Raw genomic sequence first — 16,841 nt, forward strand, 5'->3', positions numbered from 1 at the left:
CTGCATTAGATAACCAATGAGGACCTCATCCCTGGGAGAGTCTAATTGGCCCTCTCCTAGTAGTCATTAGTTGCGTGTAGTTCTTTGCCTAGGGGAGGACCATGTGAAAATTTCCTCTTCCATGTTAACATGTCCATTGATACTGCCATTGTTTCAGTCTTGTTTATGTATCCATTTCTAGGAGAGACTGCTTCATAGCAGACTTCCTGGTATTTTGGCTCTTAAAATCTTTCTGAGCCATACATGCAGCAGCTATCATGTATGATCCATTGTGGCTGGGGTCCTGGGCATAAGGGTAAGATTTAGGATGTAGTATGGTAAAGCCGAATGCAATGTGGAGTCAGAACTAGATTGATAACAGATAGTTTATTAAGAAAGTACTCACGCAATGGAGCCAGTGACCAGGTTTACACCAGATGCCTTCTCGTCCGTTCAGCCAGGTGGGAGAGAGAAAAGAGGGCCGAGTGCGTGCATCTCTGATAAATAAACCCTTGCTATGTCACTATGACCACGTCCAAGTGGGCGAGGGCAGTGGCGCCTGTGCCATCCCCAAGCAGGTGTGATCAGCATTTTTCCCTACAGTATGGAATTATGCTGGTCTAGCAAAGTGACAGTAGTGGATTCTTTTCTAAGGTCTATGGCCTCACTAGCCCTGGCGAGCTGGCTAGCTGGCTAGCTTTCCAGTACCTGGCATGATTCCCTCCAGGTGAGTGGGTCTTAAGCCCAATTAGGCAGCTGTTGGTTGCTGCCAATATGTGAGTTCCACTTATGCACCTTTATGCATGTCTTGCCATGCTGGTCATTGTTGTAGTTCATATGGCTGCAACTGGGTAGGACTGTTTAAGTGCTTGTCTCCCTTGGCAGTTTGCTCAGTGTTTTCTGGAACCATGGAAGCTGCACCACAGGAAAGAGGCTTTCAGGTCAGAACAACTTAATCATCTGGTCCTGTGTGTGTGATGCTTCAACGAGAGGGGTCCATCGTCAACTCTTGAGAGCCAACTAAGGGCTCATCAATAATTTATATTGTTTTGGGAGTCACTTGGACTACCATGACCAACCATTCAAAAGGAGTGTTCCTCATGTCTGGTACCAAGGTTTTGTTACTCTATGGCTCTTGTGGGAGCATTGCCAGCCCAAATGGCTTAACTTCCTCTAAGGGGTGTATGTGTGTGAATTGTATATAGTTTCAGGTAAGTATAACATAATATGATTCCTTGAGACTTTATCAAACAACCTTGGTGTTATGTGACTTCCACCCTTCCTCTTTCTGTATTGACTTCACACATGTCCAGGGATTCAGATTTGTTTGATCTTGGGAGGGCTCTTTTGTTAGTATTTTTAATTAATTAATTTTTTGTTTATTGTGGTAATATATGTATGTATATATGTACATATATCATAACACTTTATTATCATTTTAGCCATTCATAACAGTAAAAGTCAATGGCATTAGACACACCCATACTGTTATCTCTGCCCAAAGCCTTTTCATCATCTCCAGCAGATGACACCTTTCTCTCTCTTCCTTCTCTTTCAGCTGCTGGGTACCCTCTATTCAATTTTCTGTCTCCATCATTTTGCCTGTTTTAGATACATCATAGAAGCACTATCACACTGTATGCCCTTCTGCACCTGGCTTATTACACTAAGTATACTATTTCCAGATCTGTTCGTATTGTGGCCTAGATACATTTTTTGTTCTTTCCTAAGGGTGAATAATATTCCCTCGTATGGACATGCAACACTTTGTTTATTTGTTTATCTGCTGACACTTGGATGCTTCCCATCTGTTGGCTATTGTAGACAATGCTGTAATGAACATCAGCACGCAGATATCTCCTTAGTCTGCATCTGAGTTTTCAAGAATTTACATCTAGGAGTGGAATCACTGGATTGATTACCTGAAGTTCTGTGTTTAGCCATTTGGTAAGCCAGCTAATCATCTTCCACAGTGGTTCCACCATTGAAATGAAATAGTGGAATGAAAACCTTACCCATTTTATTCAGACCACTGATACACATGCTTCAGTTTTCCACCTCCTGGCTAACATGAGCTACTGTCTTTTGTTTTTAAATGGCAGTCCTGCTAGCAGAGAACAGTAACTCATTGTGACTTATTTGCATTTTCTTAATGACTAATCACATTAAAACTATGTGTTTATTGGCTACTTGTGTGTTGTCTTTTGAGATATGTCTATTTGAGTTTTTTGTCCTTTTTTCTCCCTTTCTTTCTCCCTTTCTTTCTTTCTTTCTTTCTTTCTTTCTTTCTTTCTTTCTTTCTTTCTTTCCTTATTATTTCAGAGACTCAGTATTTATTTCAGGGTCTCACCGTGTTTTCTAGATATACTTGAACTTAGTGGTCTTTCCTGCCTCAGCCTCTCCAGTGCTGGGATTATTGGCATGCATCACTACACCCAGTAACTTTGCTCACTTTTAAGTTGGGTTGTATATTATTTTGCTGTTGACTTGTAAAAATTCTTCATATATTCTAGATATCTTGTTCCTTATAAAATTTCTCTTGTACTATTACTTTCCTATAGGATCTTTTGATGCATATAAGTATTTAATTTTGATGAAGCCTCATTTATCTATTTTTTTATCTCGTTGTGCTGCAGACAGACAGACCTACAAGATGCAGCTAGACTGATGGATGGGCAGCTGAGCTGAGGAAAGGAAGATGCTGTTTTAGATAGTGGGGGACCAGCACAGACATTCCAAAAGATGCATGGGTAGACCTCTACTGTCCCTAATCAGATGATATCCACACTGAGTGCTTGATGGGATTGGCAGCAGGAGTCTCCAGCTCAAGACACCTACTAAGGGGCACGTGACCTGTAGAGCACGGATTACAGTCAGGAGGAATTCACAACCTGGAATCCTCCAAGTCCACCAGCGCCACTGGAGAAAATGAACAGATGGAGTCTAATTGCAGACCTGTTGTGGGGACATTGCTAACAAACACACAAGTAGCAGTATACAGGGCTTTTTGGAACCGAATGTGACTTGGCAGCTGGGGACAGCAGTCTAATTACCAACATCTGAGTTTCTTGTTTAATGAAGGGGAGTGTGGAAAACAGCCCTGCTTTCAGCAGTGGGATGGAGAACGATGCCAAGGCTGTGTGGCTTCACCATCCACACACTCTCGGTGGCCACTGCTTTCCTGTCATCCAGGGCCTGTATTCCCTGATTCCTGGATTCTAGTCCCACTTTGGGAGAAGGTTGGAATTCTGGAGCTTCTTGGGTGTCAATCACAGGATACTAGAGAACAGTAGGGTATGGGCATGTTGGTCCATCATAGTCACTTTTCTTCTTAAATCGGGTCACATAGACAGTCTGGGAAAATGGGTTATATGTATCCCATGACTGTCCACATTATCTGACACTCTCCCATTTAACCTGGAGATATACATGCTCCAGGATGCCAGTTTTATAGTCATAAGTTTAAGACAATACTTGTGCAAGCTTATGTCGATTTGCTGAAGAGCCTAATTCTTAAGATAGTTCTGAAGCTAAGCATCATTATGATTTCTAGTTGGCACAGGCTTGGAAAGGTTGAGAAGCTGGCCTAACAACAACTTTCTGAGATGAATATGGTTACAACCTGTATTTGAGACTTGAGGAAACTGAAGTTCAGAAGGTCCAGTTGCTCAGAATCAAAAGCTAGTGCTGTGCTGAGCTACAGTTGATCTGGGGGTGGCTGTGTGGTGCTTCACTGGCCTGCACCCCATAAGAGCAAGCGCTGGAGTCTTGTATCGCTGTCAGGGAGCCTGGTTCTGTTTATGCCTCGTAGCTTTACTGACCAGCTCACATGGTTGATTTAGGAGGCTCACTAGAAGATCAGGGTAAAGTTGGCCTCACAAGGATCAAATTAATTTTATAGTTTAGACACTGCAAGCTCATGAAAGCAAACTCTCCTGTCAGGGACAGGTCCCAGGGGAATGCACAGGTATGTGTGAGGCTTCCAAGGATCTACACTGTAGAGTTCCTACAAATCCTGAAGCTTAGCATTGCCATATCTTGCCACAGTGACCTCAAGTCTTCTAGAGAAAGCCAGGCATGCTCCATTCTGGCCACCCCAGAGAGGTAGATACTCTTTGATATGAGAAGCAGTTTTGTAGACTTGTGTTTCTCCACTTTCCACTTTTTCCAGTGCTTAGGCTGCCTTGGGAGAATGAGTGGCTCTTATATAGGACTGTGGGGGCACAAATTACACCAAGTTTCCCCTTATATTTCAAAATTTTAATACTGGGGTGGGAAGGGCTAAACACTACTTATCCCCCAACCCTCTCCCCCCTCTTGAAGGTGGAGTTTTCCTTGTCTAGAAGCTCCTTCCCAAATAACCACAAGAATCTTATTATTAATTATAAATGATCAACCTATAGCTCAGCCTTGTTACTAGCCGACTCTGACATTTAAATTAATTCTATTTCTTACCTATGCTTTGCCACGTGGCTTGGTACCTTTTCTCAATAAGGCATGCCCTCTTGCTTCTCTCTCTATCTTCCCAAAATGTCCTTGGCTCTGCTCTCCTTCTTCCCTATCCCTAGTTTGGTTTACTTTCTTATACTTCCTGTCTGGCTACTGGTCAATCAGCTTCTTAATAACAACGAGAACAACACATTTTTTACAGTGTACAAGTTTATTCCATAACCCCCCCCCAAGGTTCTAAAGATATACTAAAGTTTGATTCCACTAAAGCCTGCCTGGGAAACCAATGAGCTCATTTGACTTCCTTATAGGACATGGATGAGGGTAATGGGCAAAGGTGTGGATGACCCTAAAGCTGCCACACTGGGAGGTCTGCATCTGGCATGGAAGATGGTTTCCTACAGCTGGACAGATGGAATTCCCTTCACCCAGTCTACTTCGACCTATGTATTGCAGTCCTTCCCTGAGACTTTGAGGTTCCAGGCAGTGGAGGAAGCCCTGAGTGAGTGAAGTCCTGAGTGAATATGTATTGTTCATAATGACATGGCCATATCAAGGACTTCAAGGCCTCAGACCCACGGAAATTGGCAAAGCTGATACCCATATGGGCCAGGCTCCAGAGGAATAGCAAAGCTTTCTTCTGGGTTCCAAGTAGGAGTGCTTAGTGCTGAATCAGTATGTGCAATGACTAGCAACTTCAGTGTCCTCCTCCTGGAAGTTTACAGTGTGAGACTGATGGCCTACAGAGACCACCAACTGAGGCTAGCTAGCCCCTCCTCATACTGTACCTAGTAAACATACTGTGGTTCTACGTTTCTAGAGTAGTAGGTGCCTTCGATCAGAGGTAGCAGTCCCCTATCTGATCCTGGTTTTCCTATACATGTCCCGGTGTCTGTCTTTTCTTCATTCCCTTGCTGCTCCTAGTCAGGGTTCCAGGAGCCAAGCCTCTAGGGTCACAGCATGAATGAAGTCATGTGCAATTAGAGCAGAATTGCATGCACGTGGCTGGGAGGAGTTGCTTGTTGTGTAATCAGATGAGGGTCCAAAGCCCTTCCTCAGGCTCTCCTAGAGAGGAATGTCAACAGTAGACAAAGCACAGCTTTGATCCTTCACAAGCAAACCACGCTGGTTTTGTGAAGACAGCAGAACACCATACTTTCCACTCGATGTAGCACCTTTCTTCTTTATTAAAATTTACAGTGATTTTAGTACTTCAAATGGAATATAGTCATATTTCAACTGTTATATTCATCCTTTACTTCCCTTTGTAGCAGTGTGGACCACTACGGCTGCCTTGACTGAGAGAGTAAAGCAGAGGTGATGTCAGGCTGGCCGTCAGAGTTCGTATAGACTGCCTCTGATTCCAAGTAGGAAAGATAGAGATGGCATAGTTCCTCACTTGCCCCCTCCAAATGCATATACAAAACCTGGGGATAATATACAGAGCAAATATGTGGGAACTCTGAGAACTCAGAGTAGTAGGAAGATTCAGAAAAAAAATCCCAGACATCGAAATGCCTCAGAAATGGGGCGAACTCATCATTTTCTCTCTGATCTTTCAATTGCTTGACTTTCTGTACAAATATAGTCATAGAAGCATGTGGAACATTGGAGGTGACCAAAGCTTTAGTTTCTTGATAGAAAAATGGAAAAGGTGCATTCAAAAGTACCAGAGAGATAAGATGGCAAAGACAGAAGAATTCAGGAAAGCAACTTTACAAACCTACCTGTGCACACTTATGGGTCTGATCTAAATCACCAATATTAGGGACTTTAGAGCATCATATAACCCAGAGAGCACTGCCCAAAGTCACACACTGGCCCTTAGATGGTGGACATGCACTGCAAAGTCTCTTGAAACTAAATTAGCATTAGACCCATAGCCCACAGAAGGCAGGCTGGGACTTAGAGTCTGAACAAGACAATTTCCGGTCATCTGTTAAGTCAAAAACCTTGACCTCAAGTGGAACGGAAAGATTTACAAACTGCTGAAAGCTAGATTGAAGGGGAGTCTTTACATAAGCCAGATCGCAGTGATCCAGTAACTGCTGAAAGCTAGATTGAAGGGGAGTCTTTTCATAAGCCAGATCGCAGTGATCCAGTAACTAGAAGAAGTTGGAGGTGAAACATTTGAATGGCTACAGATTTTCTGCTGGAAACAATGGAAATAAATGAAAGAGTTGCAATATCTCAAATCGTATACGCACACAAATATCCCTCAGAAATAAAGGTTAATTGATACTATGTTCTTAGATAAAGGAAAACTGGAAGAAACCATTGTCTGAAGACATGCTCTAAAACAATCGTGGTAACCAGAAAGATATTTGTAACAACAGAAATGGAGGAAGGGTAGCAGAAATGTAAGCAAAACAAAAGTTCAGCAGTGTTGTGGAATACTACTTTAACTGTGTAAATGTGTACTATATTTATTTATGTTGTGGAATATTACTTTAACAATGTAAAGGTGTGTTACATTTGTTTATGCTCATTTGTTTAACTATGTAAAGATATGTTACATTTCTTTATGCTGTTTTTTGTTTAATTATGTAAAGACCGTGTTTCACCTTGCCTGCCTAAGGCACCTGTTGTTTAATAAAAAAGCTGAGTAGTCACTAGCTAGGCAGAGGAGGGATAGATTGGGCTGGTGGGCAGAGAGAATAAGTAGGAGAAATCCCAGTTCAAAGAGAAAGAATCAGGGACAAAGAGAAGGAGATGCCTGGGGCCAGTGAGCCAGGCAGACACAGCGAGAGGCAGGAAAATAGGAAATGCATAACATGAAAGAAAGACAAAAACCCCCAAGGCAAAATGTAAATGAAGAGAAGCAGGTTAGATTAAGTTATGAGAGCCACTGGGACACACATAAGATAAAGCCAAGCATTCATGACTAATAATAAGTCTCCATGGCGTGATCTGGGAGCTGGGTTGTGGCCCAAAAGAAAGTCTGCTACCCACCAGATTACTCTTTCCCTGTTCTTTCATGTATATGTTCCATGGTCAGGACTTGATGTAGCTAAGTCGTAGAGTAGGTGCCTGTCCTGGATTCAATCTCCATCATTACCCAAAGGAAAGAAAATGAAAATAAAGCAAGCTCAATCTTTGAAAGGGAAAATGATATTATTTGATGGAGAGCTCAAGGCATGTTGATATAATATGTATTGAAAAAAACATATATGATGGAGAAGGTAGGTTAGGTTTCTTTCTACTTTCTACTTTTGGTACTGAAGTGCAGATTCTAAGAACACTGTAAAGGTTAAGTATGTATATTATATCTAAAGAACAACAAAAATATGTGGTTAAAAAAAGAAAATGTAGACTAAAACACTAAAAGTGTTCAAACAACTCAAAAGAACAGAAAAAAAATGGAACCAAAGACAAACATAAAAAAGATGAAATAAAAACTGTATATCTCAAGTCAGGTATATCAGTAACCACATCAAATGTACACAATCTGAAATCCCCAGCTAAGTGGCAGATGCCAGAATAGGTATGACCCAAGTATATGCTGTCCACAAGAAACTCATGAATGATAACCAGGCAGAAGGGTTAAAAGTAAAGCAGAGAATGAAAGGTAAGGGCTGAGGATGTAGCTCAGAGGCAGAGCATGCACATGGCCCTGGGTTTGATATATAGTAATGCAAGAGAACAAAAATTACTAGGTACAGAGAGAAGGTCATCACAATGAATAACCTCATGATTCCTAGCAGCTGTGCACAAAAAATAGAGCCCTTTTCACACAATCAGCACTATTTGAACAGAAAGAACTATTGCTAGAAATTTCCCACACTTCCATTTGCCTGCCCTTCCTTCTTTCCCTTCTTCTTCTTCTTCTTCTTCTTCTTCTTCTTCTTCTTCTTCTTCTTCTTCTTCTTCTTCTTCTTCTCCCTCTTCCTCTTCCTCTTCCTCCTCCTCTTTCTCTTCTTTTTCTTCTTCTTCTCATCCTCCTCCTTTTCCTCCCTTTTCTTATTTTATTTATTTATTTATTTATTTATTTATTTATTTATTTATTGTTTCTAAGTCCCAATCAATGTGTTCACTCTCTCTCCTCTTCTCAGTTCCTCCCCCCCAACCCCTCCACCTTCACCTCATTCACTTCTCCACTGTTTCTCTTCAGGTATAGACAGGCTTCCCATGGATATCAGGCAGCCATAGTATATCAACTTTCAGTGAGACCAGGCACCTCCTCTCCTATTAAGGCTGAATGAGGAAATCCAGTATGAGGATGGGTCCCAAAAGCAGGCAACACAGTCAGAGACAGCCCCTGCTCTCAATGTTAGGAGTCTCCACAAATACCAAATTACACAACTGTCACACACACACACACACACACACACACAGGGCAACCAGACCTTTCTTCATTCCTTTCTTTATGGGGTACTGAGGATCAAATCCAGAGCCTTGCACATATAGGCTAGTGGAATTTTGAGAATCACTTTTCAATTATTATGATAATAAATTATAGACAGAAAAACACCAAGTTATAGACAAATTAAAGAACACCAATAGCCAACTAAAAGTGCCCATGGGCCATTAGTCAAAATAAGATATATCGTTGCACATAAAACGCATCTTAACAAAAATAAAAGAACAAAATATAAACTATGTTCTCAATTGAACTAGAAATTAGTAAAAGAAGAAAAGGAGGGGAATATCTCAACCTAAATATCAAATGATAAAGCTATAATTGGTGAGTTGAAGAAATCTCCAGACAAATTGGAAAAGACTTTTAATTGAACAGAGATAAAAACAGACTGCATTAAAATTTGTAGGGGTCGGATAAAAAAACAGTGATTAGAAAGAAACAGAGTACTTGATGTTGATAGTGAGAAATGAAGAAGGGAATCTAAATGTGCACTTGAGAGAGCAGAAAGTAAGTTGGGGAGGCAGCGCAGTGGTTAAGAGCACTTGATGCCCTTGTGGAGAACCATAGTTTGATCCCTAGCAGCACGTCAAGTGACCCTATAACCTCCTTTAGCTCTAGGAGATCCAACACCTCCTTCTGGCTTCTATGGGCACCCATATTCCTGCAGATAGATAGATATATCATTTAAAAATCATTTTTAAAAATTATAAACCAGAAACCTAAGTTCAGTGGCAGAGGTCTTACTTAGCAAGCATGAAGCCTTGGTTTTAATCCCCAGCATCTGAGACAGGGTTGTGTGTAGGAATGGAGTTAGGAATGGAGTTGGGGTTGGTGGTGAGGTGTGGGTGGAGGATAAAACAAAAGAAAATAGAGAAGGAACTAAAATAGATTAAAATAAAAATCAACAAACCAGGAATGTAAACTAATAGAAAAATATTGGTATAAGCAACAGATTAAAACTATGTCTCTGACAGGCACCAACTTGCATATCTTCAGTGTATGAATTCAGTGTATGAGGTCCTGTGTGGTCAGTGATTGTGGTTTGCACATGACCCTCAAAAGTTTCTATTTGCAAAATTAATGCCCCAAACACGCCTTTTATCATTATTATATGCTTGTCTGATATGGAGGGTGGGCATACACGGGGACCAGAGACAAATTTTGTGGAGTCAGTTCTTTCCTACCATTTCTCAGACTCCAGGAATCAAACTCAGGTCATCAGACTTGGTGGCAAGCACCTTTACTGGCCTAGTCATCTCTATATGACCCCAAATTCATATGTTAGCGGCACCTCAAGGTGGAGCCGTCGTGATGCAATTAGTGTTAGATGAAATTATGAGGGTGGGATCTCTTGATGGCATTAATGGCTTCACAAAGAGGAAGAGACCTCCAGCTGTGTCTAGCCCTCCTCCACCTTATGATGTAACAGGAAGGCCCTGGATAGATGTTAGACTTATGCTGGTATTGTAGTCACTGTCACAGAGTTAAGAGAAACATAGGGAGAGCATCTTAATTAGGCAGGATCTCTAGGTTTTTTGGAGTCTATATGTAATGGAAATATATGGCAAAGTGGCTTATTTTAGAGGTGAGAAAATGAAGGGTTGGAAGGTTGGGGGATTCCACTAACTTCAAGGGTCTGCACTCTGTTCAGAGTGTTATATTTACTCCCCCTTGTATGGCTCATCTTTTTTTTCCTTTTTTCTTTTTTTCCATTTTTTGTCTATTGATGAAATCCTATTTCCTGCTAAGCATTTGGTCAAAATCACCTCCCCTGGGGGTCTTCCATGCTCATTTCCCCTTTGGTGTCTATATAACTCATCCATCCTTGCTAGAGCAGTGTATTAGTTATTTTTGTCAGTGCTGTGATCAAATACCAGACAAGAAGCAACTTAAGGGAGGAAGGCTTATTTTGGTTCACAGTTTGAGGGGATACTGTCCACCGTGGCAGGGAAGGCATTGGGGACAGGAGCTTAAGGCAACTGGTTCATTGCGTCTCCTATATCAGGAAGCTAAAATGTCCCAAGGCCTGTCCCTATGAAGGGACCAGGTGTTCAAGCACAGGGAGCCAATGAAAGAGTCTGCTTGTTCAAACCAAAAAAATATATATTCATATGTAATATGTTTTGGGTTTTTGTTATTTATTTATTTTTTGAAACTGAGTTTCTCTGTGTAACCACTCTAGCCATCCTGGAAATCACTTTGTAGACCAGGCTGGCCTCAAACTCAGAGATCTGTCTGCCTCTGCCTCCTGAGTGCTGGGATAAATACTTTGCATCATCATGGCCTGGCAGTTTAAAAACCTTAAAGCACAGTTGCCTAGGTTCCAGGTAAGCTTGATAAGAACTCAAATTACTTTGCCCTCCCCACAAAAAAAAAAGTATACCGGAGGAAGCAATGGACATTTTTAATTTTTTTTTAAATTTTAAATCACCAAGCTCAATGAAAAGACTGGATAGCACAGACCAGACATCCAAACACCTGTCTATTGGAATACGGCATCACCCTGGCACACACAGACTCTGAACATAGAAACAGCTGAAATCAGCTGCCAGGGCAGTGAGGAGCGCATTCCCATCCAAAACCCTGCGTGAACAGCATCTGCTGATAAAGCATGGGCTGGATGGAGGGAGTAATTCAGGCCTTATCTCTTGATTTACTTCATTACACCCTGTCCATCTGTGTTAGCTTGAGTGGCTCTGCAAGGTAGTCCAGGACTCTCAATGCTGCTGGAATTGCACTGGGTGGCCCTGCCTCAGTTTCCCTCAAAGTGTTGCTGACAGCCAGACTCATGTTCTCTTTGGAGCTATACCAGTGTAGACCCATTCTACTTTTATCCACAATGTCCTCAAGTGGACTCCATCAGAGTCCTGCAGGATGGGGAAACCCCTTCATTATTCTACCCAATATGTCATGCAGGGCTGTTTACAAATCCAGGGGTCCTCTGCCAAGTGTACAGCCTGTTCCCTAGGCTTTCATGTTATAATGAAATGAATAACAAGCAAGACATCTTAATATCCTATTCTGATAGAAAGTGGGATTTTCCCTCCTCACTCTCTCTCTCTCTCTCTTAAAAGATAAATTAATACCATCAAACATCCTGAAAAGGCCTTTTATGGGAACATCCCTTACACACACACACACACACACACACACACACACACAATATTATAAAACTGGAGAAATTTGTTTCAACTTGTTAAAAGCCTTATTCTCAGCCATGAATCTAGTTCCCAGCTTTTCCCCCCTTCAATTAATTTCACACTAATCCATTTCTTTATCAGGCATTGGAGTGAATGCATGCGGTGAGTGATGAGAGCGGGGGCCACGGAGGTGTTTGGCTTTGTAATTTCATCCTTGAATTTGGTGATTACTAACAGGACAACTTTTTTAATTTGCTCTTTTGTCTGGATCCCCTGGCTGACAATCTGCTCGGTGAGCTCGGCTTTTTAATCAATCACCTACATAATCAAATGTCACTGGCTATCTGCTCCGTGTAATTACTTTTGCAATTAAAAATCAACCTCAAGTTGCCTCGTCTAATTAGAGGGATGGGCAGATTTTCATCTAGATTGATTTTTTAATAAATATTGACTTAAAATGCCATAATCTCATCATATTCTTTCATTTTCTTTGTACCAAAAATCAAACAAATGGAAGAATTAGCAAGCAGAAGGAATCGTGGGACTTCAAAAGCGGCTGCGGGTTCAGATGCACAGGACTGTGCTGTCCTGAAGCCTAGATTAGCTTGCCTGGTAACAACGCTCGATAGAAAAAGAACAAAGCCACACAACGATTAGGTTTCACGCTAACATTGGTGCAAGCTCACAATTCTAAGAGCTTCGAATTTCATTCATTGTACTGCCTGAGACCATCATTTCTATGAATGTTATTTTTTCATCTTTGGTAATCCCAGAGATACCACTGGAATCTTCAGAATTAGCAGAACATGTAGATACCGTGTGCCAGAATCCACTCACAGAGTTTTTTTTTTTTTTTCTTAAACATACACAAATGCCCGACAGCCAGACAATGCCCTTGTCTTTGTTGCCTTGTATCTTTTCTGTATTGTAATTAAAACATTGTCAATAACACAGTTGGTTGCTCTCTGGTTGTAGCGGCTGATGTTGAACATGGAAAATCCACAGCCTGGTAGGGATTACCCGATAGAAAATAACACACTTTTCTAGAGAACAATTGTCCCAGGATGAAATGTAATGATATCTTGTGTGCCTGTTATAAAAAAAAATCTTGTCTGTGACCCTGACAGAATTCCATTTAAAACTCATCTGATTGGAGTGTTGATGAAGGGGTAATAATGTCTCAAGCACCCCAGTCTTACTCAGGCACTAAGAGGACTCTGCTTGCCTCCTGTGTGTTCACACTATGATGAAGGAATGAAGAGATGAGGAACTGTCCACTGCTGGCTGCACAATTTACACCAAGAACAGGAAATAAAACAAAACAAGACAGCTCTAACTTTTAGCTCTTATGGCCAGCAAAACAAATAGAAAAATGAAGATATATCTGAACAAAGGAACCTAGAGCCTGAAAAGAGCAAGACTCCTGTACCCATCCCCATCCACCCTTTTGATAGCAGAGAGCATTTCCTGTCTAGGAAGTTGTTTCATCTGCAATTCCAGACTTATTTCCAACATGGTACCTAAACTGTGTTTCCTGAAGGGATCTTCTGTAGCCTAGTAGGTCTGTAAAACACTGCTTCAAAAGTGAAAAGCCTGAGGTTCAACTACCCTCAAGAACACACCAGATGCCTCCTAGTTAGAGGAGCAACATAGCTTATTGGACCTGTTCCTACTCATTGTCAGAAGGTTAGTGGGCATCTTGTCCATGGATTGTCCCATTTATTGACTTGGATATATTTGCTTAACCATTCACCCAGGGAACGTTCTGTAGAATCTTAATACACACTTTAGGAAAGAGTGGTCCTCCCTATATAAGGATAATCAGCTCCCCTGGAGAACAAAGCTTGTCTTCTAGGATGTTGCCAATGATATTCTTTAAGCATAAAATCAAGCAAACCTGCATGATGAGGAGAGCATCTAGGCTGTCTGTAACCAGGTGCTGTCTGTTGTTCTTGCCAAGGGGAAATTCTGCAAGTGTGCGTTCTAGCTTCATAAGGTATGGCATAAGTTAAAGGGATTGCCCACTGCCATGGGAAAAGCAAAACACAAAAACTTTCCCAAGATTTAGAAAAATTAGTAGAAAGAAAAGATGAGGCTAACATGAGTTGATATTATTTTATCTATCTATCTATCTATCTATCTATCTATCTATCTATCTCTCTACCTGTCTTTTTCAAGACAGGGCTTCTTTGTGTAATAGCCCTGGCTATCCTGGAACTCTCTCTCTCCCTCTGTAGACCAGGCTGGCCTCAAACTCATAGAGATCTGCTGGTCTCTGCCTCCCAAGTGCTGGGATTAAAAGCATGCACCACCACTGCCTGGCATGAGTTGCTATTATTAAACATTTATATGGCACAGGCAATGTACTCCCTTGTCACGTGATGACCATAGTTACTCTATGAAGCAGGCATTGGCTCATTATTGTTATCACTGTTCCCATTATATGACTGAGGAAACTGAGGCCTCAAGAAATAAAGTGCTGCTGAAAAGCCACAAAGTTAGGAAATGGTGGAGAGCTAAGCCGGGATCCACATCTAAAACACACAGAACACTTTGAACAGTGTGTTTTGAGGATGAGGCTTGAGAAAGGGGCTGCTGATCTGTGGGGAGATGGCTCATGGACAAAATAAGCATGGGGTTGAAAGGTGTGCCAGCATCAGTGGCCAGCACAATTCTGCATTATGAACTATCCCTAAGCCCAAGCAATGAGCATCTCCAGGGATTCTGAGGTTAACCTTCTGCTTCCTCTAGTCTTGTCTAGTCCTCAGCTAGAGTCTGGGGTCTAGAGCAGGTGGTCTAGAACTTGGCTGACCTTGGCTGGCTCTCTCCCTGTTTTGGGATCAGTGGCTGTAGCTCCCTCAGCACAGCTTTGGCTGGGATAGCTAGGTCTGCTCAATAAACCTCATCAGGTCTGCTCAATAAACTCATCTTAGCACAGGTTGGCCCAGGTATTTTTGCATGACAGAAAGGAAATGGGCTGTAGGGGCCTCTTCTCATCTGATACTCACTGACATTTGTTGACCAAAGCAAGTCATGTGACTAAGCCTACACTAACATACCCAGCAAGGCATGGAATCTATCACAAGGGCATGTCTCCCATCTGGCAATAAGCTACAATTCCCTATGACCTACTTCCTCGGAGCACCCATGACACAGGATGCCATTCTGGAGCCTGACCAGGGTCTTTCTTCCCGGAATCCTGCAGAGCCCCTTTGGTAGCTGGAAGCTGTGAAAGCCACAGGGGGGTTAAGTTAAAGGGCAACATTTGGAGGTGGTCTTGGGGATTAGAAATCTTCCCTGCCAGGCCTGAGGTGTGGGCAGACTCTCAGCTTCTGGACTTTTTGGTGAATGTATGCAGGTGCGCCAGCTCCTGGTGCCTGTGGAGGTCAGAAGTAGGTTTAGGTTCCCTAGAACTGGAGTTACAGACCATTGTGAACCACCATGTGGGTGACTGAGAAACAAACCCAGAGCCTCTGGAAGAGCAACCAGTGCACTAACCATTCAGCCATCTCTCCACCGCCCAGCTCCAGGACTTGGCATCAAGAGTTCTTAGAATTTAGAACAAAGTTGTAGAGACACAAGCCTAGGAGGCAAACCCAGATACCAACACAAACACTGAATAAATGAAGTCAAATTTAAATTCTTTCAGGATCTACACACCTTCTCTCGCCTACAAAACAGAAAAAAAAAAAAAAAACCCTTGGATTTAACATGAAACCATCATCTGTACTGTTTTTCTTAAATTGTGGTCCCTGATGGTTGAGGTTTTGTTTTCCCACTCATGTTACGGTTGTGGGTAGAGGTATATGCCCTCCATAATCACAAAAGGAAACAAACAAACAAAAAGAGCATAAGTCGGCCACAAAACCTGGAGAAGTGACCATATGTGCTCAGCCAGAGTGCCGGGCATGCAGGAGTGGGTGATGGACAGGCTGGGGAACTGGATCACATTCAGTCTATATTGACCATGTGCCTGCCCCTCTGCATTAGCTGCATCTGGCTGGGTAGACATGAAGGTGACATTTGCAACAGCTTTGTGTTCAAAACTAGACATAGGCCAGGTGCAGCACTGAACACCGATAATGCCAGCATCTGGGAGGCTGAGCCACACAGTGAGACGTTGAGTGGTCACTCCGTGTCATAGAGCAGAGAAAACACATCCACCAGCCAATTCCAGCCAATTGTCTAGGTTAGTGGCTGCATTGCACAAATAAGGAAACTGAGGCTCACACAAGGAAAAGAAGGTGTTAGAAGTCACAAGCAGTCCATTTTAGAGACTGAATTAGATGGCTGGAGGTAGAGTGTGTTCCTGGAGTATGAAGGCATGGGTTCAATCCCATACTGCAAAACAAACACACAAAGAAAACCACATTTAATTAGAGTTAGAGTCACCAGTGTACTTTCTCATCTAAAGACCACAGTTGCTTCCCCTCGGTTGCTGGTGGTATCTTGCTCTCCCAGGAACCAGTACACAGGCTCCACCAGTTTCATCAGTCCTCTGCCCTCCCAGACTCAGGTCAAATGCCAGCTTTCTTGAAGACCCCCTTCTACTTCCCTGGGCTCTTATGCATGGGGTGCATCGGTCATGCTGTGTCTTGCCTTGTGTTTTAGTGATTTGGTGATTTCTTTAGTGACACTATTCTGCACTTCTGGAAGGTCAGGATGCTGGGACTTTTATCTGGGGATCTCTAGAACTCAGTGTTGTATCTGACACATAGTAGGTGGTCAGTGATTAGCTCTCATGGGACAAATGAGACATAAGCAAGGAAAAATGTGTTCTTTGCCATTACTGCCATGCCCCTGCCCTCCCCTGTCCCCTGTCCCCCTTCCCCAGTGTCTGGAATTCAGTATGAAGGAAAACCAAGCTTATCTCAGGCTTATAATGTCACCTGCTTTCTTGCTACAAAGCAGTA

Source organism: Cricetulus griseus, chromosome 3, assembly GCF_003668045.3.
Source record: "Cricetulus griseus strain 17A/GY chromosome 3, alternate assembly CriGri-PICRH-1.0, whole genome shotgun sequence".
In the NCBI taxonomy this organism is placed as follows: domain Eukaryota; kingdom Metazoa; phylum Chordata; class Mammalia; order Rodentia; family Cricetidae; genus Cricetulus; species Cricetulus griseus.